Source organism: Tyto alba, unplaced genomic scaffold (assembly GCF_018691265.1).
Source record: "Tyto alba isolate M040663 unplaced genomic scaffold, T.alba_DEE_v4.0 Super-Scaffold_7, whole genome shotgun sequence".
Classification (NCBI taxonomy): domain Eukaryota; kingdom Metazoa; phylum Chordata; class Aves; order Strigiformes; family Tytonidae; genus Tyto; species Tyto alba.
Window position 1 is genome coordinate 3,475,718 of NW_024881328.1, and position 22,938 is coordinate 3,498,655.

General features: G+C 37.7%; 1 protein-coding gene across 3 annotated transcripts in view; it reads right to left on the bottom strand.

Annotated features, from left to right (window-relative positions):
• ACVR2A (activin A receptor type 2A) overlaps nucleotides 1–22,938 on the bottom strand; it is a 66,088-nt gene that overhangs the window by 41,741 nt on the left and 1,409 nt on the right. The gene's annotated exons all lie outside the window — the stretch shown is intronic.

Sequence of the window (22,938 nt, forward strand, 5' to 3'; positions counted from 1 at the left end):
CCATACTCTAATATAAAAATAATAAATTTTGCTACAGAATTAAAAAAAAAAAAAAAAAAAAAAAAAAAAAAAAAACCAAACAAACAAACAAAAAACAAAACACATATAAAACCCCACAACACATCATTGCCAAAATGCAACAAAACAAAAACAGTTTAGCACTGTACAGTTAAGGATCTGCAAAAAAATTAGATAATGGCAAAGTACTGAGCAATGCACAACTCTGACTCCTATAATGGATTTAGAAGTGGTTTATGACAGCCAAGCATTATTTATCTTATTATCTAGTTACTTCTCCAACCATTTTGTATACTCAGTGAGTACACAGAGCCATGTTCCTAAACTTGGACTTAAGACACAAGACACCACTGTGGTCCAGAAGCTACAAACATTTCATAAAACTCTAACCAACAAACTTACATAAAGCACTCGGTGGTGGCAAAAACAGAAGTTATGATAGAAAATGAACTCCATCTACTTCAATGTTTAATGGAACTGCTCAAAATGTTTTACTGATTGACCATCAAATAGTTTAGTATTAAAAGGATTCCCTTCACTTAAAACTTCCCCATAAAATGTATCAAGTTCTCAGAGCAATCCCATATAATCTTCAATTGATAAATAAGCAAACAAACAGAAAATCTGATAATTCCCAATCTTGAAAAGTCATACTAGTTCTACTTGGTGTGCACAAGTGAAAAGCTGATCATCTCCCAAAACAGTGAAAGTCTTAACACCAAAACAAAGATTTGAGAAACTATATGCTCTGTCATAGAGTGGGCACATACCAGCCCCTGAAAAATTTTGTTCTGTTCAGGTACTGTGTGTGTCATTGCTGTGTCTGAGCCTTTTCCACAGGTTGAAGCAGTCCCACGTTCAATCAGCCTGTGTTGCAAAGGTATTGGTCAGGAATCAAAAAAATCTTGGTTTAGTAGAATGAAGCAGATATTAACAGATCCCTAATACCAGACCTGAGAAAAATACAGATGACTGCAGCAAGAAGATCAAAGAAGCAACCACCTATCTTTAGATGTATATCCAACAGGAGGGGAAAAAAAACATGAAAAAAGGTAACCTGATACATAGAGAGTGAATTTAACTAACATTTTGAATAAAATTTGCTGTATCTGTAATAAGCCAAATGATAGTTTTAAAGCTTTCAAGATACAAAACACCAATTTTTGCCACCTGCTGAACATATCCAAATGTGTAACTTTAACAGTGCTCAAAGAAGATACTTAGTATCTTTCTATATAAACATACACACATGCAAAAAAAAAAAAAAAAAAAAAAAACCAAAAAACAAGCCAACCCAAAACAGTTAAGATACTTTCTGGCATTCAAGAAAGGAAGTTGATAAATGTAATAGAACCAGTTTTAATCAAGATCAAAGATGTAGGGGAATGCAGACAGACAGTCTAGACTGCTTTACTTCTGAAAGTCTAAGCATATAAAGCAACATCTGCAAAGAACATTAATCACATTTAGTCTACAATCTTATCACCTCCTAAGCAAGCAGAAACAACTTTTACTTAAAAATCATACACTTCTATATGACAAGCATTTTTAATTATCCTTAAATTAGATATTTATCACTGATTACACAGCTATTATATTGACTTTGAAACATGCTAAGGTAATTTGATATACACTTGTACAGTTCCCTTGATAAAGGATTTGAGGATGCACAGGACAGAAGAAAGTACTGGAAAGGAAACGTAATGAACAGCATCAGAATTATTTTCACATTGCTGGTATAAAATGGGAATTCTCTAAGTATCGGATCATCCAGTTGCACTAGATGATCGCTGTAGGTTCCTTCTAACAGAAATAATCCATTTTATTCTAAATACTGAATTAAGTTCTGATTTGCTCTTCTGCATTTAAGACTGTAACTCAGCAGGCAGCAATAAAGTGCAAGATATTTTCTATACAGTTTTTTTTAAACTAGCTTTGGGAAATAACTTGAGAATATAAATAATAGCCTGTTTTTGATTTTTTTTTTCTATTAAAAAAAAAAAACGTATCTTGCTCCCCACATTTTTAAGGGGCATTAAAAATTGGAGAAGTGGTGCATGTATACCTATAGAATATTTATGTAATTTAATACATATCCTTTAATACGAAAATAAACTATTCTTCGTGTACATACTTGTCTATTCTACTCGTGTTCTGGTCCATCCTCACTTATGATTTTGTATACTCACCAGCAATCATTTAATTTCTTTTAATAAAAGTGTCTTGCATTACAGTTTTCCCTTCTGCCAAAATATTAATATGATTTACCCTTCAAAAAGAGCCTGGGAGAGACATACCCACCAAAAAATCCATTATCTTATAAACCCAAGGCAACAGCTGTGAAAATTTACAACGTTTCAAACCCACAGGAGCAAAGAACTGCGACTGGTAACTTCTGCTCTCAACTTTTTCAACAACCCCATATCCCACAAGAAATCTAATGAAATGCAGCAGCCAGTTCAAAAAATTCTGAGTCTTATTCAACATTCCAGTGTTAAATTTCTCAATTAAAAATGGACAGTATGTAATCTCACCTTCGTCAGGATTCACTGAAAATACTGACTTTAAATATTTATACTTTCTAACACCTTTAAAGTCAGAAATCCCTTCTCATTGCAGTTAATTGCCAGTCACCATGCTGGTTTTTAAACTAAATTGATTGAGATTTCTTAGCCCCTCAATAACACAAGATTTGTAGACAAAAGGATTATTCTTAAAGGTCTTTTTTTCTGAATCCTTCCCAATTTGTCAACCTCATTTTTAAAGTCAAAGCTTCAAAACAGACATTTTTCAGCAATAATTCCACCAACGCCATAGTACTATATCTCACACTAAAGCAGTCTACATTTCACTGCAATGAATATGGTAAGCACCTGGGTTTTATTCTTGCGCATGCACTGGTAGCATCCTAAAGCTCTGCAGTATTTCTGTAGTGCTGTAGTTCATTTGCCTATCATTAAAGGATTATCTATCTTTACTCCTACTGACAACAGATTTTAATTTTTTTTTTTTTTTAAACACTAACTTTAACCTCCTAAAAATGCAGTTTAACAAAGAGATGTTCTGCAAACCTTTTGAGACTCCTACACCTGTGGAAAACAGAGCGCTCTGAGAAATATCCTAATATACTATGGTTTAAGTTCATTGCTTCCTCAGGAAAAGAGGACAAGAGTTAGCAGGAGAGTTCTGCAAAGCTGCCAGGGCAGCAGGCTTGTGGCAAAAAACATCAAACAAAAGCAGATTAGACTGGCATATGCAGTGTGTGTACAGTAATACAAAGCATGGTGTTATTTTGTTATTTAACTGGGACGCCTCATAGTGCCACACCAAGGCAATCTATTTTCTGGCCAATTGTTTGATCTGCTTATCTGATGTATTACACCACCATATTCCATTAAAAAAAAAAAAAAAAAAGTGTAAGTATTTAGGTAGAGCAGGAAATTTTAAAGTACTTAAAGATCATGCAGAGTCACTCTCAGATTTTTTCTATTTATCTTCAAAAACATGGGATTGGTTTTAGCTACAGAAATTTTTGCTGTGTTCAAACAATTTTATTAAGGTAAATTTGATAGAATAAGTAAAACTAGACAGACTACTTTTAGTTTGTAGCTAGCAAATAAAGTGCCGTTTCTAGCATACTGCAGCTATATAAACTTCAGGTTTTATCATCTGGTCTTTTTTATTTTTCATGTCAGAATATATACATGACTATGCCATTAATATGTATCCCCAGAAATCTCAAAACCATTTTAACCTTTGGAAGTTTCTGAAAAGAAGGAAAATCTCACTCTTTTAGTGTGCAACTGCATGGTGATCTATTCCTGTAAAGTAATTATAAACTCAAGCAAATTCAATAGTAGTTCCACCCAACAGCCCACCATCGCTACCAACGAGCCAGCCTATATAACTCACAGATACCTGCTCCCTCGCTCGTATCTCGTTCCAGGTTGTCATTCTGGCTTCTTCCCCCACACCTATGTGACCTCTGCTATGGGAATTCCTGTTCCCTTCAAGAGACAAGAGACAAGCTTTGCTGTTTGGAAACTCTAAGGGTCTACAGACATCTAACGTGGAATGCACGGCCCTTCCACCTAAGGAGCGTGGCATGAAGGGACGACAGTTCACTAAAACAATCTCACGGGTGCACATTCTGTATTACAAATTCACCTAGCAAAGCTAGCCTCACTGACACGTAATAACTACTATTCTGCTTTTTTTTTTTTAGTGGAATAAGGAATTAACCACGTGCCTTAAAAGAAGTAACGCTGTGGCTATATAAAGACAACTCAGGTTTTGACACTTCTCATCAAGCTGCGAGTGGAAAAAAAAGAAATCCAGAAGTCCATGGATGAATCAGGAATGTATGTGATAGAAAAAAACAAACACAAACAAAAGCTTTCAGCTGAAAGTACTGCGCTTGCTACTAGAAGTGAAATTGTCTTCTAAATTAGGTAACAATTAAGAAAATGACATTTATTGACCTGAAATCCTGAAGACACTTTAGGATATGATTATGACCTTATTCGAGAACACAGTGAAAGCCAGAACATGAATGTTGTTACTACATTAAAAAGCCTCTCCACAATTTGACAAAATAAGTCTTAAATTCGATGATTAAAACTCCAAGTTTCATGCTAATAAAAGTCTCAAGCAAGGTGCCCTAAACATGTTTTCCATATATACTTCCCCTGCTCAGCGGCAATGGTATCTATCTCTGCTGCCTATTGAAGATAAGAGGACAAAGATGACTGTAGGTATACTTCACTAGTTTATTTCTGAGAGCACCAGCCAGACAGGTTATCTGCAAAAATGTCTTCAACACCACTCGAAGAAGTTACCAGAATATCAAAAACCTTCAGTAGGAGAGGAAAAAGACAATTTTTCAGTTATACTGTGCAAAAGATCACAAAAAAGAAGTTATAAATCTGCCTATTATTGTCATTCTCTAAGAAGCAGAAATTCACCAGAACTTCCCAATCTATACCTTAAGCCATGGTAGAAGTTGTGTGGTTGCTTACCATAATGCCAGCTTTTCATAGGATTCCTTAGAAACAGCATTCTACCCACTTCACGTGAAAGCAGGTAAGAGGCAAAGAAGTATCTCTATGGGCTGTACCAGGGGCTAATACTAAGTAATTATCCCAAGTTTCTAGTTTCACATCATTTTGAAAAATAAGCCTAGCCTAGATTACCCTGTGTCAACTAAGGCTTTAAGAAAGCTGGCACAGAACTCCTTGAATATCCAGCTCAGTAGCTGCACACAGTACAAAAAATGAAGAAGCTTTTCAGCTCATCAGTGATCGAGGTGAGGTAACTGGAAATCCATCATTTTTAACGAAAAGTTAGAAATGCCTGATTCTTAGGACCAGGGAAAAGAAACCTGAAAAGAAATCTATACTAAAGTACAGGAGCACAAGTCACAGGCTGTATTATTATATATAAGCTATTTTTGATCTTTCACTCAAGCGACACTGATGATAAAGAAACAGCAGAAGCAGAGGATTCGACACATCAAAGCAACTTAAAAAGAACCCGAGATACTTACTTTGGATTAGCCCATATCTGCAATGTCTTCTTTGTCACTATGGCTAAAGTCACTCAGAATAAGCAAGTTTAAAGCAAGCGGCATGTTATATTGAATACGCTGACACTGTATGCTTCAAAGATGCAAAGTGTGAAGAGAATTCAGACATTAACCCTGGCCAGGATTGAGAAGACAAACTCACAGAGGCCAATTAACTACCCAGCGCTGCCCATGAGCCTACCACCACAGACCTCACTGTTCAGGACCTGCCTTACTGGCACCTTCTGGTCCCTTCCACGCCCTAAACAATAATCTTTCAGGACTACACAAAAAAAAAAAAAAAAAAAAAAAAAAAAAAAAATCACAACTACAGAATTGCAAGTACAATATTTACCATTTAACTTTTCAAAAACATACAGTAAATGGAAGGAAAGTGAACATTGCACAAGAGTCTAACTGCTGATTCAACTCCCTCCCTTCTGCCACACAATTGCTGGGTCCAGCATAAGGCAGGCTGGGAAGCCCCGTCTCAGGGAGGGGAAGGACTGCTCCTGCCAGCAGTTACACAAGATCAGGTGTGAAGTGAAAAGGAATCTCGAGTGCAAAGAACACATCTTTAAGGTTGCCCTCTCAAAGACACGTACATGCAAAAATTCCTAAGTGCAAACACCAAGGCTAGAACTTCTCTCTTGTTTGGAAGAGATGAGGAAACAAATGTTTTCCAACTGTAGTTATCTTTCATGAACTCTTGGAAAACATTTTGGTATTAAGTGCCATCTCAGTATAAGAACACATGCAGGAAAAAAAAAGCATGCTTGCCTAATTTTCATCAGAAATATCCTTTTGAGGAAAAGGTTTCAAAAGCAGACAACAGCATTAACTGTATGGTTAACTAAAGGCTTTGGGCAGGAGCATTGAGCAATCAGGAGTTATTTGATCTGGAATTTTCATCCAGACCAAGTTTAAGGACTTCTGAACAAACTCTGCTCCCTGAATTTGTCCATCTGAGAGACCATTTTTTATTCCCACATGTCCTGAAACAGCGAGTTCTTCAGTTTAATTACCCATCATTAGTAATGTACTTTTTCTGGTTAAAGTACCTTCATCAATCACTTCACTGGATTTGATGTGAAGCAGCTGGCCAGCAGAATTAACAGGAAGAAAAGACAAGTTATCAAGGTACTCAGCCCCAAAAGCATCCCTAAATGCATTTCCATAGTTATCAGACAGAGATAGTATGTTGGCGTGGATTGAGATGGAGAAATTACATCTAAAGTCTTGGATCTAGGGTAATAACCACGAATTCCCAACCAGATTTAAAAGCGAATGATGCTTAAAAGCTGAATCGTCCCATCTGAGGCTTGGAATTCTTAGGATATTTTTAAGAGACCAGGAAAAAAACTAGACAAACTTCAAGTTGTTTACATTTAGTTTTGATTAAGTTATATAGGTGCTTGTATGTAACTTTCTATTTATTGGGTGGGGGGGATTGGTGGAAATCAACATCCAAAAGAATGTGTTTCTCATAGCAAAATAAAGGCTCTTCAAGTATTAAGATAATGGACAGAATGATGACGTATTTCTCGTTCTGTATTTTCTTTTAGATAGCCAGCAACCCCCATGACACCGACACTTGCTTTCTCAAGAGAACTTCCAAAGTTGTATTTGGAGTAACATACACAGAAAGGGAAGTCATAACCAGAAGCTTAAGGGCTTCTACTGCCAGATGTTGCCTTTAATGGAGGAGTGCTGCTGCTCAGGCAGAAGCAGGTGTTTCTCTGGTCATAAGTGAGGAATTCACTCAGCAAAAATTCTTCTCATATTTTGCCTGTTCCAGGTGTTCTTTTCTGCAATAGTCAGTGAGTATATAAATGGGTAGATAAAAAGCTGTATCACTAAGACCAACAGCAGAACAGTCTTTTCAAATGAGAAGAAAACCTGATCTCTTTTTGGTGTTTTGTTTTTTGTTTGGTTTTTTTTTTTTTTTTGTTTGTTTGTTTTTTGTTTTTTTTTTGTTTGTTTGTTTGTTTGTTTTTCTCAAGACAATGATTAACTACAGGTAATAGGTAATCAGCAGTAGGTAATACAGGCAGCTGGTAAATCAGCAGCCATCAGCAACAGTGACTCAAATTTGCTGTATAGCCCTCTTAGGAGTGGTTTATTCTGTCCTATGAGGAGTGGCAAGGCTGGTGTTTTAGAGACAATAAAGGGAATGCTGGACTTTTCTGAGCTACCTTCCTTATAACAAAAGCTTCCTTGAAAAACTCGACAAGAGACTGAAATCTACCTCCATCTTAAATATATTTAGAAGTAATGTTCTACACAGTTAAGGTGGATGTAACGTTCCAACTGCCTTCATTTCTTCTCTTACTATAGTCAAATAAACAATGTATTATTTATGTAGAGCTACTGAGCTTGGTAACACAATGAACTGAGGTACCCAAGTTCCCTGCACAGTCAGGGGAGAAATACGGGACTCGTAACCATGGAGTGGACAGCTGCCCTAAGCAAATCAGTAGGGAACCTAGAGTTAGTAGGGAACACAGAAGTTAAATTTCTAGAGTTGATGCCTCCATCCTGTCCATCCTTCCCAGGCTTGAGGCCATCCATTTAGCTTACCAATATATATATATATATTTTTTTTTTCCAAGGAATGCATGGACTAGAGAAGATCTCACTTTCCAGAAGGTAGCAGCTACTGGAAACTCCGCACAAAGCTTTTTGTAGCTTTTTGTGTAAAAGCTCAGCAGTTCAGAAGAGGGGGCCCAGGCTTCAACTATGCTGTCAGCCTCAGAGCAGCTAGATTCCAGAATGGGCTGAAGATCCTCTGAGCAGGAAATTTTAGTGTCATTCACTTCCAGCCTCCCTGTGGCTGCAATTCCACAGCAGCCCACGTCAATCCCACCCGGGCTCTGACTCCTTTATTGTACAAATAAACTATTACCATGTGCCAAGCTGGCTGAAGACTGGTCTAACAAAAAGAGGTAATGCACTTTTTGCCTGTAATGTTCTGAATCTGCTTTGAAAATGATACAAAGAGTGTGAGAGCCAGAGGTCTCACTAGCACCTTATTTGTCTCTCTGCTTCCACTACCACTATGTCGTCCTTCCTACAGAACTCAGACTTCTCCATAAGACGCTTTAGTTCCTAAGTTCCAGAAAACTACTCCAGCAACAAATAAACAAACACTTCTTAGGGACCAGGGTGGAGATTTTGCTGAATTGCATAGGAAGGTGTGCTGGCAAAGGTAAATAAGAAAGGAACATTATGCTCCCAGAAGAATGAACAGCCTCACTAGAAGCAAGGTGGATGGAAAAGAAAAACAATGTAGGTTTAGGCCTCTACTTTCTGGTGGCAGCAAGTCAGTCCATTAACCTAAATGTTCTTAACAGAAACCCTCACCTCAGGGAAGAATAAGTTTAAAGATTCTGCTTTGTTAAAGCAGGAAGGAGCTTAAACATCTTTGTTAATTGTAAGTAGACAAAGGAACAGGATACTGGAAATGGCAGCCTGGGCCTTGGAACATTCACTTCTTTCTTCCCTGAAAGGGAGGCAGGTTTGGCACTGAACTGGAGAAGACCATGGCTGGGAAGAAACAGAAAGACAGCCTTCACATAATACTTAAGGTGAGATTCTTCCATCTTTCTGAAGCTCATCTGGACTTCTACTCATATTTTATTCAGAATTTCAGAATACTGCTACTGGAGGCTAATGTGTATCTCACTTTTGCTGCCCATGCTTGGATTTTAATACAGAACAAGTCCTCCTGGAGAGTTTCAGGGAAGGTTAAAGCAATCTAATGTCTGAACAAAGCCTAAGAAAAGCCTGAGGCTTACTTCACACTGGCATGTAACAAAAGGCTGACTAGTTGAGGTAGGTGCCCCAAGGACTGGGTTAGTAGCTGAGCTGTAAGGACCACAATCTCATCCCAACTCATCAGAGCCCCACCTTTGCTTTCCGGAAGCGTGCCCTGCTGTCTGTAATATTGCCCTGGTTTATGGCTTTTGTCAATTCGATGACTGTTTACAACTGCTCTGCACTCCTGACTGCCCTGCTTCCACCCGCCTGCTCCCCTGGCTGAGACACCTGTACTTGTAATGGTAACAACATGACAAGCTCCCGACAAGCAGCCTGGTTCTTACATGCTGCCCTGGCAACTGGAAGATGCTCACAAGATTGAGTCCTCTCAGACTGGGGAGATGGGGATCCTGGACATAGCTGATATGTAAAAATCACCAGATCAGCTATTTTCTGTAAATGTGATCACTGATTCTGTGTTTAGTGTTTTGAATTCAGTACATTCAGGCATCATCAAATGAGGTTCCTTATTTTAAGGACCTCTCCTACATTCTTCCCCCATCATTTCTAGATCCTTGCGTGCTGTCTGCTTGGATCAGAATTTGTACAGAGCTTTTGCATAAAATTTTATGCCTACCTACTCAGAAAAAGTTTCTAGGACAACTTGTGGTTAACATTTGAGTACCACAAATTAGACGCTACTAAGATTATGTTGCAAATAGTCTTTCCAAATTGTTTTCTTAAACTTGGGATGTAATTGGAATTTATAGCCCACTGTATCAGTCTGAACCTCCTACTTAGTTCTCACTTTACTGTTAACCAGAAAACCTCAGAGATAGAAGTGAACTTTATCACCTATCTCTTTGAATCACGTTCCACAGATGCAGGTTCCAGCTCTACCAGTTTGTGTTCTGCTCTCCATAAGTATGGGAGGTTTGCCTTCTGCCACCTGTGAAATACCCACAAGGGCAGTGGAAGACGGTGCTGCTCGAGTCACTGATGACAATAAAAACTTTACATCACTAGATTTCTGCCCTCTCTCATATGCAAACCTCATACATACACACACACACAAAAACCCCAGTAGTTCTGTACCAGTGAAATGTAGGATAAGCAAAGGTGCTGTCTGAAGCAATGCTGTAGTAGGCGGTGGCTTGACATTCTGCCTGGAAAGGTTTCGTCTAGGGCCCCTAGAGAATAATGTGACATGAAGATATTTAAAAAGTAAGGGAAGATAAATAATCCTGTGACAAGAGGCATGCACTGAGATACTCAGAATAACTCTGAAAAAGATAAATTCTTTTTAATGATGGAGGTTATTAACAATTAGTTATCATTTTGTCATTTTTCCTTTCTTACCCAATATGTATATGCAACAGCTCTATTCACCAACTCTGATACAACATTTTCCCTCGATAATTAATTTCCTAGGTCAATCCATACAGATTCAGTGCTAGCCCTTACTCCACCCATCTCTTTCCTTGCTCCTATCATTTTTTTAACCCAACTCTTGTCCTTATTTGGTACTGCTTGCAGAAAGCTACTTGATGTTTTTTCAAGTCACTACTGCTGGCATAACAAATTGAATCAGCCCAGCACAACGTCAAGACAGCCACAAGGGCTGGTGTACGAGAGGGCTGAACCAACAGAGAAATTAACTTCACCATGAGGTGGGTATGTGGATGAGGATACTGAGAAGAGGAACTCTCAGTCTCCCAGTCCTCCAATCCGTTATTCTTAAATACCCTACATAAATCAAAAGTTGATAATACTACTAGATGTCAACATTGAAGGACTCTACGATGTAGTATTTTTCATTATGTATAATTTGTAAAGTCTTCTTCACAGTACATCAAACAGAGAAACTTGCTTAAAGCTAAAAATGTAATCTAAAAATTTCTATTGTATGGCACTTTAAGTGATGACACTTCAAAGATGACTGGGGAAGGGAAAGACTTAACTTCTTATCATACATAACTTTCTACCACCCAGAGGACCAGGGACTTTTCAACCAAAGGAAACCCCTCTGGTTTTGATTACAGAAGGACAAGCTGCCCTGAATGGCTACACCAAGAGATACCAGCTGTCACCTTTAACAATAGCTGCAACTGAAATAACTTTTTTGGTCAAGTTGAATCTAATTCACTGGGTTTTAAAACTGGCTGAACTACTGGAGCAACAATTAAAAAGCATGCACTTTGTCAGCTTACTTCTAAAACTTGATTTACTTACTGAACCTCTGTTTCAAAATTACTTTTCTCCTCAAATATGCTGTCTCATGATACCATCGAGCAAGCAAAATCTGACACGTGCTAGGCACTCAACTTATTTGTTATCCACAACTAGGATTACGCAGTTTATTAGTAAAGCTCCAAGAGTTCCTATCAAAGTCTACAAACTACTACATGGTCAACGTGTCACTCCAGGCTCGAACAACAGATTTCTTAAACAAGCATTGGGGCTGCAAACAAGCTTCTCACTCAGAAAAATGTTAGACTGACTTTGGCTAGAAGAAAGATGGCAGGAGGAGAAGAGTTCAGATGGTCAACTGAGGAACATACTTCATCAGCATGTAAATATCCCAAAAGCCTATCAAAACCAAATTCAAACGCACATTTTTCACTCTTCATATGAAGAAATGGGAACATGTCATTTGTATCTTCTCTCACATAATGAAGTCTGCTAGCACTCAGCCGGTAAGACTTTAACTGTCTGAGCTGATGTGCTATACATTACTTGTTGAAAGGAGCTTCATTCTTTGACCAAGGTGATTACGCTGAAGAAGAAAAAATGCCAATAGCTTTTCTACACAGACACCATGCCTCATCTTCACTTTGAATGAAAGAACTTCCAACACCAGAATATTTATAATCATGGGGAGAAAAACAAATCTTCTGGTATTACTAGGTTTCAGAAAAAATATTCTGGCAAAGCAATGTTCTAGAAAATGTTCATCAATCTCCAATTAAAAAGCTCATCTCACTATCAGGCACCATTCTCCTTCCCAGACTCTAAGATAACATGTTTCACCCAATTCTAAAATTTACTCATCACTGATTACCTAAAGTCCAAGGATTATTACACTTCTGTTCTCACACATCATTAGAGTAATATCAATACCATCACTTTTTGTACATATTCTCACCACGCTTTACACTCAAGATTAAAAAAACAAACAAACAAACAAAAAAACAAACAACAACAACTAAATTTGTTTTATGACTGAGTCCCCATGACAGGTCATTAGAAGATGGTTCTCCTTAGGATACACCACAGATGATTGTCCTTCCAATCATACATATTTCTAATTTGAAAAGCTGGATTACTGATGGGGGTTTTTGCAAATTATCTACTATACAGCCTCTGTGTAGGTGTTTGCAAAAGCACACAGTCAGTATATTAAGGGATGCTAGGAAAGAACAAAAGTTTCTGCCTTCACACAGTCTGGCAGGACACAACAGGACAAGGAACAGGAGAAAATTTCTCCCTTCCTCAAACAAAATCTCCAGAGCACCTGTCACTATCGATCCAAACAGCATTCAAGTGTATTTTCTGAATCATTCCAACTACCCAATTAAAAAATAGTAAAATTTCTTTTAATAAGTAATACTTCACAGAATCATTTAGGGGAGACAAAAGGAGGGTTTAAGTTCAAGTTGTCAAAAGTACAGTTCCTTCATTTAGAGGGGACAAAAGCCAACTAAAATGAATTTTGCTTTATTTGTCATCTATCAGAATGTTTTTAAGCCACTGGAAAAGGACAGCTGCACAAGGGATCATCAAGAACTTTCACAAGGGATCCGCTCCATCTTCACCGAAATAAAAAGCGGGACCTGAGCACTCCTGGCTTCTTTGAAAGCCTTTGATGTAATAGGATGTGATTCAGTATTTTTTCAAGTGAACAGAAACAGAAGGCTTACACTAAACCACCAAGTATGTTTTTTCATGGGGGGTTTTCCAGAGTGTTGGTAAGTCACTCCTCACTGCTGAGTTTGGGGGGCTGGGTTGGTTTTTTTTTTTTTTTTTTTTTTGGTTTTTTTTTGTGTTTTTTTTTTGTTGTTGTTGTTTTTTTTTTTTTTTTTTTTTTTTAGGACGGAGGAAATTTATTTGGGGGCAAGAATGGGAGCAAAACCCATCTTGTGGTTTTAAATTACCTTCTTACAAATAATTAATGGTTCCATATGTTACTCTTAGTATATATATGGCACATACAAACTAATTCAGATCTTTATTCTAAATGGGCAAGGTTAGATGAGGCTTGATTTGTTGGAGTCTGTCCCCTGCCAGCATGTACCACAACATGAAGTTACACAAGATGTACTCAAACCATAACATTTTTAAAAGCCATTTAATACAACCTTTTTGACAGTTCATGTTTAATTTAGCGAAATATAATTATCCCTAGGGATAACTTGCAAACCAGACCCTTTCCAAAATAAAAGATCAGAGAATGAAAATGAAAGTATTTAACTGTGGTCTTCTCTATGTTACTTTTAAAGTAGCTTTATAAACAAATGATGAAAAATAGATCATTTGATTTGTTATAGAAAGTAGAGTCATTCAAACAATTGTGTGCAATTTAAAATTTTTGCAACTTTCACAGCTTAAATGGTTTTCAACCATGAAACATGGAAATATTTAAAGAAAACTCTTCCATCCTGTAATTGCTATGAGCTAAAGAGAACTATCTGTACTTTCTACTGACAAACACTACCAAAAATTTCTAAAATTAACAGTCACTTACTGCAAAGTTTAATTTTGTCTCATACACTTAACACTGTAACTGAACAACAAGATTAAACCATTTCCCTGTTTATGTGGATCTTCCCCAAAATTCCTAGAAAGAAACAGTTTTTCATGTTAAAAGGCTTGATAAAATGATTGGTTATGTTTAAAAATAGCTTTTAAAAACAGAGTAAGTTTCAACTTACATGTTGATATTGAAATCCAAGTATTCAAAATACAGCTGAGAGAATGAAGATCACTATGATCGTTTAAGCAGTATTTAAAGACTAGAGATTAGCATTATCTAGATGAGGTAAGAACTCTGAACCTGAAAAAATAAGGTCATGTTATTACAGGTTCAGTTACAAACTTGCATTCGGACTTTTTTTTTTTTTCTTTTTATGCCACCAAAAGGAAGGAAGCTGCTGAAACAAAGTTAAAATCAGCTATGTGAGCAGCAGATGAAGCTTGAGATACAGCCAATGTAGGATTGGAATAGAACTGCTCATGTAAGGAACAGGTCCGTAGCAGGATGGGAGGTGTCACAAGCAGTCCCCCAAGGGCCCACCCTAGCACCCACCCTGTTGCATACCTTCATGGGTGGCTGGAGGAAGAGGAGGAGCTGGTCTAAGGCACCTCAGCCAGTCTGCAGACAATGCCAGAAGGGTGGGGTGCTCAACACAGGGGTGTCTCTCCGGAAGACCAAAACAGATTAGGGGGGTGGGACAACAGGAACCTCATAAAATTCAACAAGGACACATGAGATGTCCTGAGCGTTGGGACAGAGCACCCTCTGCAGAGCACCCTCTGCATCATCTTGCATTTGTACAAGCAAAGACTGCCAGACTAAGTAGCAGCTCTGCCGAGAAGAACTCAGAGGTTTGGTGGACAAAACATTGCTTTGACCATGATGCTGGTGAAGATTGTCTGATGACCCAAATGAATTTATACTGCTATGGTTTCAAAAAGTAATTTCGAGTAGGCAACTACCATTTCTATTCACAGTCATTATGCAGTGATGTTAAAAACCAGGTAGACTGCGACACTACAGTAACCACCAACTGCACTGTTCCTGCATCAAAACTTTCAAGATGCATATAAAAAAAAAAAATAAACACAAAGCAGGCATTTTTTCTTCAAATCATGTATCTGTACTGCAGATCACAACAGGGACTGTTCACCAGCCCTTTGGCTACGTGTCACACACTGAGCACGTCCACTCCGCATAGCACTTGACCACAGGCCTCCTGCTCACGGCTCCAGGGGATGTTCTGCCGGTCCCAAAGCAGGTTATGGGTTGGTTTGCTTTTGTTGTTTGGGTTTGTTTGTAGGTTTTTTTGATAAGTGTGACAGTTTTTCAGTTTGTAGGTCCAAATTGATGAAAAAGCTAAGCTGTATCCCAGTGTAAATCATTCAGATGTTTTCCCAGCATACTGATGGTACATATTCCACACTCTCAGATACAAGACAAGGGGCATGCTGCAGAGCTGAAGCTACAGAAATTCTGGTCCAGTCTTGAGCCTCCTGGCACCGGCCTGCTGCCTGCACTACCCTCAAACTGTGCTTTCACGTCACCTCATTAGACATCAGCTGGCAGAAGCTACACTATCAGGACTGCACTAGTAGTTAAGCAGTATTTGTGTTTACTCTGCAGCCTCATTTCACTAAGAAGTTTAGAAACAGTCAAGAGAAACAAGCCACAGATCATCTCCAAAACATTCTTCAAATCTACAATCATATTTAAAAAAAAAAAAAAAAAAAAAAAAAGCCACTGAGTTGCCTTACACCTTTCAATTTTTTCCAGAATAAAAACTGCATGTTTATGTACCCTCGTAAGAAGTGTGGTATCTTTCAGAAAAGACAGAAACAATATCCTAAACATTGTTGATCACTTTCTCCCTTCTCCATTTCTAAAAAGAATGGATGTACATTCCAACTTAAGAAGTCAATCTGCCACAAGAAACTTTGGAACAATATGTATAAAATCTAACTCTTTACTGGAGAAATGGCAATATGCTAAATGCATTCCACTTAGGAATGGACGACAGAAAGAGTTAAAGCTATAGAAAAGCAACAAAACTGAGCAATATAGATTCTTATTCCCAGTTTTAAAACAAGTAATTATACAGACAGTTGCTGAAAACAACACCTTTAGATGAAATTAGATGTCTTAAGTAACCTTCCAGGTATTAGCTTTAAACCATACCAGTGTTAAGAATTAAAATAGTACAACTTAACTGATTTGCTGTCATCTTTCCAGACAGTGGAATCTTCCCAACCGTCAGAACAGCCTCATTGAGGCACACAACAAAACTAGCTTAGACAGCAATACCAACCATTTGCAAATGCAAAATACAATGTTCATTTTCTCAATTTCAGCTTAGTTGATGGCTATATCAAAGTTCAGAAAACACAAGGATTTGAAAAATATTCTTGGTTTTCATTTTAGCTAAGACGGAGCATGTATAAAACTGATTCTTCTCCAGTATCTTGCCTTTCAGTCAGTTCAATTCACTAACTATAGGCAGTGTTTCCCTTGCGTAGTTACAAAAGAAAAAAGTATTTTGGCATTTCTTACCTGCCCAGCACAGTATGGAGTATATAAGGGTTTGCTTTTAATTACATTCTGGTTTCAGCATTTTGAATTGAATTACCACCTAATTACAGCTTCATATAAATCCTTAAAAATAGAAATTATATCTTAACAAAGTAAAGAATCTCAAAAGGTGGTATCTAGCCATTTAAATTACTTCAACAACACAACTGTCTTGCCAACTAAAGGTACTCAATGCTGTATATGAAGGCTAAGTCAATGTAGTTTAATAGTTACTAACAAGCCTTCTCAGTGAGTAACTCCAGAATAACATCGAAATTAATTACATTTTGGACTAACTCTGCATCCTGATTGAAACAGATTATCTTGCATCAATTCAACCAGAAATACCAAGAGAATACAAGAATACCAGCACTTTTATAAGGTAAGTTTTTAGAATTCAGCAATACTTAAGTTACCCTCAAAAAAAATTAATGAAACATTGAGCTGGCAGTACACACAAGCGTTCTTTTCTTCCACTGCTACACTGTAGAGTCACCAAGATTTTAGGTTACACAGCCGTCACTTGGACCTTTGCTGGCATCAGTACAATTGTAAGTATGTCACTTGTTCATTTTCTACATAACACAGTTTCTGCCTGAAAGCAACAGCAGCACAGTTCGTTAGGAGAGCCATCACAAAGAAAGTTCTGAAGCCTGAGAGGTAAAGCCTACCATCCTGCTCATCCTTCTTTGACTGCAAGTCTGAAAATGGGATTAATTTAGGAGAACTGTGGAACAGAAGAAAGAGATAAAAGAGAAAGCACACTCTTTCACTGAACCATGTAAAGTAATTCAGATTTTTGTGGCAGCACCTAACTAGGGGTGGGTACAAAAAAGTAATTCCCACCCCCCACAGCCAGCCTCAGCAGATCCCATCCCCACAGCCGGACCCGTGCTACCTCCAGCCGCTCCTGGCTGCAGGAACAGGCAGTCTTCCCACAAACGCTTCCCTCATTTCCAAGTGTTTTTCAAATACCTCTAACCACATAACCAAAGATTTATGCCTCCAGTTAGTAAGCGAATTGTCTATTTTTTTCTTAGACAGACTGCTTGCTTCCAGTTCCAGCTTTAACTAGGAAATTCAGAAGAAAACCATGAAACCTTTCTCATCAAGGCTCACTTTACTGTGTGACTATTACAATAATTACTGCAGTGGATAAACCCTTCTCTACTCTCTTTCCACCAACAATTGAAGTATTTGATGTATCCAATATACGTTTGGGATTCTTAGCCACAAAGATATGCAATGTAAACAATATGGCAGTAAATATTCATTTTCTGTGGGATAAGCCTAAATATGCTCTGCTGTTTGGCACCGTAGTCACAAACCGTTTCTAAGAAAAAAACCTCCACCACCACACAGACAGTGTAGGGGAGAGAAGATAAGAGATGCCACAAAGTCACTGGCATCCAGTAGCACTTCAATTTCCATATGGTAATAACAGGAAATAAGATATGCTGAATTTCAAGCACCAAGGCAACAAAAACACATTAAGATTTCATCACACAAGAACTTGGCTGTAAAATTCATAATTTTCTTGATCTTTTTAAAGAGTTCTCATTTTCAGGAACATCAGATAACTAACAGACCATGTATTCTACCAACCAGCTAAAGCAGAAATTTGCATTAATCTGCTTTCTGTTAATTAAGTGGTGGAAACGCATCTCCCCTTCACCAAGAAATCTCTTCCACAATCAGATTCCTTGTCAGCCTCTATCTTTTTACAGCCCATGTTATAATGACTATTCTCCAGATGATTTCCCAAGGATATGTACCCAGGACTTGCTATATCTTTGCTCAGATTCATATATAGGTCTTCAAAAGACTACTGTTGCCTGCTCTGTCCAGCACATTTATCTGTGAATAACAATGACTACTATCTTTTAAGAGATCCAGACACTATACATATAAACTTCATAATGATGATATGAAATAGAACTGAATTCCAATTTCAGAGAGAAGTAAGCTATGGGAGTTGAAAGCCAGGCATTGTTAAACCTAGAAGTGTAAAAGGTTGGAAGAGAAGGTAGAATCAGTAAAAATGAAAAACACTGGAGTTACTGTTAGTTTTCCCCCCCCACCTAAAACTCATGATATGACAAAAATTAATCTCTACAGTTAAACAGAGAAGAAAAAATAAAAGTATTTTTCTATCCTCATTTGCAAGTCATCCAAACCTATCACCTAAGGAATTTCACCTCCGAATTTCGGGGGAGGGGGGGAAAGGGGGGGAGGAAACAAAAAAAGAAATGGCATTCAAATACTCTTCATTAAAATCAGCTGAAAACTATTATTCATGATCACAGTAATTGCCTTCTTGCACCCCCATATAGCGGAAAACAGCTTTCCCCTCACATAGAACACCTCCCCCCACCAACTTACAGAGCAACCAGCATTTGAGGACAAACTTCTTCAAGCTTTTTCTATGCAAAAACACTTGTGTCTGAAGGGCAGATATGGAAATAAACTCATGACAGCAGCACCTTCTCAGAAACATTTGTCAAGCAGAGTTCTACTAGAACTATGATTACATGTTCTAATATTCCATTAAGAACACATACAGCTATTTTTCCTAACTTAAAGATTTAGGGTTTGTAACTCTTGTTAAGTATTAACAGATTACATAGTAACAGAATTTTGACCTGTAATCAAAGTTACAACATCAACCTGAAGCCATGAAACTTTGTAAACTACATAACATTCAAACCTACATAAACATATGGATGCTTGAAAACAGTATTAAGTAGGTTTACAAGTCCTGCCCTGAACAGCAACATCAAGAGCGTTGGGGTATTGCCCAATGATAACACACTTAATACAAAAAAGCATATGCTCTTATAAAAAAGGAATCTTGAGCAGGACAGGACTTTAAAGCAGTACTCTCTGGAGTGTTTTATTGCTCTGCCTGTGCAATAAAGCGATTAGAGTTCAACCACAATCACAGGCAGCTTGCAGAGAGCATACCAGCAGACACAATTTCACAAACAATGCTCCTAAACCTCCGGCAGGATTTTCAAGTGCTACCAAATTACTAAGGAAAGGACAGTCAAAAAACCTTACACTAGTAAAATTAAAGAATAAAAGTCTCACCTCCCACTCCTCAGTTCCTTCAGAACACCTAACCATTCAGCTTCTGGAGCCGCAGCAGTATCTTGGCCTCTACAGCTCTATCCAGACTTTTTGGGGAAAAAATAATTACCAAAAAAAAAAAAAAAAAAAAAAAAAAAAAAAAATCATTTCCCCTGATAATAATCAGTGGGAGACAGGAGAAAAATAAATTAAAAATCAAAGAATAAAACGTTCCTGTGCAGTAAAAATGTTACTTCAACTACAAAGGTATCTTTAACATGTAATTTCCTTCAGCAAAATTACTCAAGACCTTCTGAGTGGCTTGAGAATGATCTGGCATTAAGAAAGAAAGAGAAGGCCGAGACTTTCCTGATGTGCTTCCTTTCACTTAGGTGATTTTTAGCATAAATTTAGCTTAAGTGAGTTTTAACACATATAGGTCTTGTCCCCTGTAAGAAACTTAGAGCTGCAGAACTACTTTGATGATGAACCATCCAGGTCCCAAAGACAGAGTAGGTAGCTCAGAAGAGAAGAAATTATAGTTTGGGAAATTACGGAGTTTAAGAGTAACAAAACCATAGCACCCACAACAGAAGATTTTGGTTGAAGACAATCCACTACTACAGTATCTCCCACATTTACAGCTCCAGGGGGTACATATTCTGAAACATCACAGAAAATTATGAAAGTATACATTCTTTGTTCCTGAAATTTCATAAAGTATAATCTGACAAAAACTAGAGGACAGAGAAACACACTTTCTTGGGGGAGGGGAAAACATAGATAATATCTAAGGAGAAGTGTTCTTTGATGAGCAAGCTATTCCATTTACTATTTTCCTTTTTCAAGCTTACCTACAATCCTGCCTCACCTACAGGGGAAGCACAGGAAGCATATTTAATTGCTCATAAGTATTACTACCTCAGCATCTTCTGTTCTTTATTAAATCAAAAATGCACACAGGTTTATATAAAAAGTATATTAGAGGGCACATGGAGAACCTTGAACCAGGTACTTTGTTTCCATGTTTGGTTAATACACATTCATCTCATTCTCTTGAATTAGTACATATGGGTGCAAAGCTACACCCACTTTTATCCAAGCATCTACAAATACTGTAAAGCCTGATAACATAACACAGATGCTCTTTTTCAAATATCTTAGTCAGAAAGAGGAAATATTTTCACTCCCTTTCCAAAGATTAATTATTAGATTTGATAGAAATTCCTATCCATTTGAGGTCCATTTACAGCATTTCATATAGCAGTTTATGGGTAGCAAAATAAAATGCCTTCAACCTAAAGACCGCTTCCACACCTATCACATTGGGAAAAAAAAAAAAAAAAAAAAAAACAAAAAACAAACCACAACATTTTCACCTATTTAAGGAACACTAGTATTAATTGTCTATGTAAACAACTGCAGAAAATAGTTGCATATAAAAATAAACTGAGAAAACCAACACCCCCACTCCCCAACACACACACTTGTACCTGGAGTAGTTGGAGACTGCATACCAGAGAAAGACAAACCAGACATCTTCACACCTGAACTCTGGTATTACTTCAACCATTGCCAATACTGTTAAATATATAGCCCGCGCAGACTTTTTTTTCAGACTAAAGACTAGAAAAGAAACTTATGATGATGTTAGAATCAACCGATTGAGTACGGTTTTAAACCAAAAAAAGTCACAGTTAAGACAATAAACACTACATATCAAGATGTCTGTACTGTGTGCTAGAAGCTTACATAATCTTATAATTTTGATCATAAAGACAAAAGCTTACTGCTGAATTTATTTTTAGACCTACACCAGGACTGCAGATACTCCAAAATTTTAGGTGAGTAGAAAATAGTTTAATAATTGGTAAATACCAGAACACTCAATGTGCAATACTAGAATAACCACCAAAACACTGTCATTAACATGAGAAGCAGTCCAAATTGCAGCCAGTTTCCTGCTCATTTAGCAAAGATTAATTCCATCTTCACAGGCAAGAGAAACACTCATTTTACCTTACCGAGAACAAACTGAGCAAGAAATGCCAAAGAAAAGACAGCTTCTGTTGCTTAACCACTCTTTTTAGTAAGTAGGATAGGTAATGTCAACAAGATCACTATTCTGTGCTCTAGGCAAAAAGATCTTAATAGGACATGGAAGGGAGAGACAGACATGAAGAGCAGATGGCATCAAGTCTTTCAGAATCTGCCAGTGGAGTGGGGGGGGGGGGGGGGGGGAGGGAGTTTTCCTGCAGAAAATATTCCCTAATTAAGAGGAATGTTGCTCGAGTAACATAAAAATAAGGTATTAGGAAAAGATGAAAGACATCTCCTGCAAGACAAAACTGTCAGAAGAAATCATGCTTTGTTTCAAGAGAAGAATAAATCATATACCCTAATAAAAATAAAATAAACCAACAAAAAACCAAACCAAACCTCTGTCTGTCCTTAACCTGCTCTGTAATTTCTCTGGTTAAAACAGAAAGGATTTTTTTGGTTTATTTCTGGCAACGCTCGCCATTTCACAGCACATTTAGTGCACACGGAATTGATCAATACTGCTACAGACATAAGACTAGACTATCCATTTACTAACCACAAGAAAACGTCCTGTTCAGCAAAATCCTGAGCATTATAACACTGAAATTTTAAAAGGCATTGTTATATGGATCTCATTACTCCCTGACACCGGTCACACTGAAAAGCAGAGCACTTGTCTGCTAGCTTTCAGACTGGTAAACAAGTATACCTTCACACACTGTGCAAGAACGCTGAAAACCATATCTAAACCTACACACAGGACTATATACACATTCAGAGGGTAAGCAGAAAGTGCCAGGCTTGCCGTGTAAACTACTATTAGATCAGCTACACAGTTCATAATAGTTTTTCTGTGAAACTGATGGAGCTTCAAGCAGAAATGTCCCAACAGTTTCCCCAACCACTGGTTGCTACCGTAACAATTTTCCTGCTAAAGAAGCGTGGGGAAGTGCTTACACCCCGCTGGCTTCTCAGGACTCTGAGCTGGCATCTGAAACTCAACTTCTGCTGTTTTGCAGAGAAAAATAGTAGCTTTTTTTTTGCAGTACAAGTCAGTGCTGATTAGCAAAATTACAGTTACAAATTATTGTTTAGAAACTGAAAGTCTGCCTTTTCAAGCCCAATTCTGTACATAAATCTATGCATGCACACACCCCTTGATACC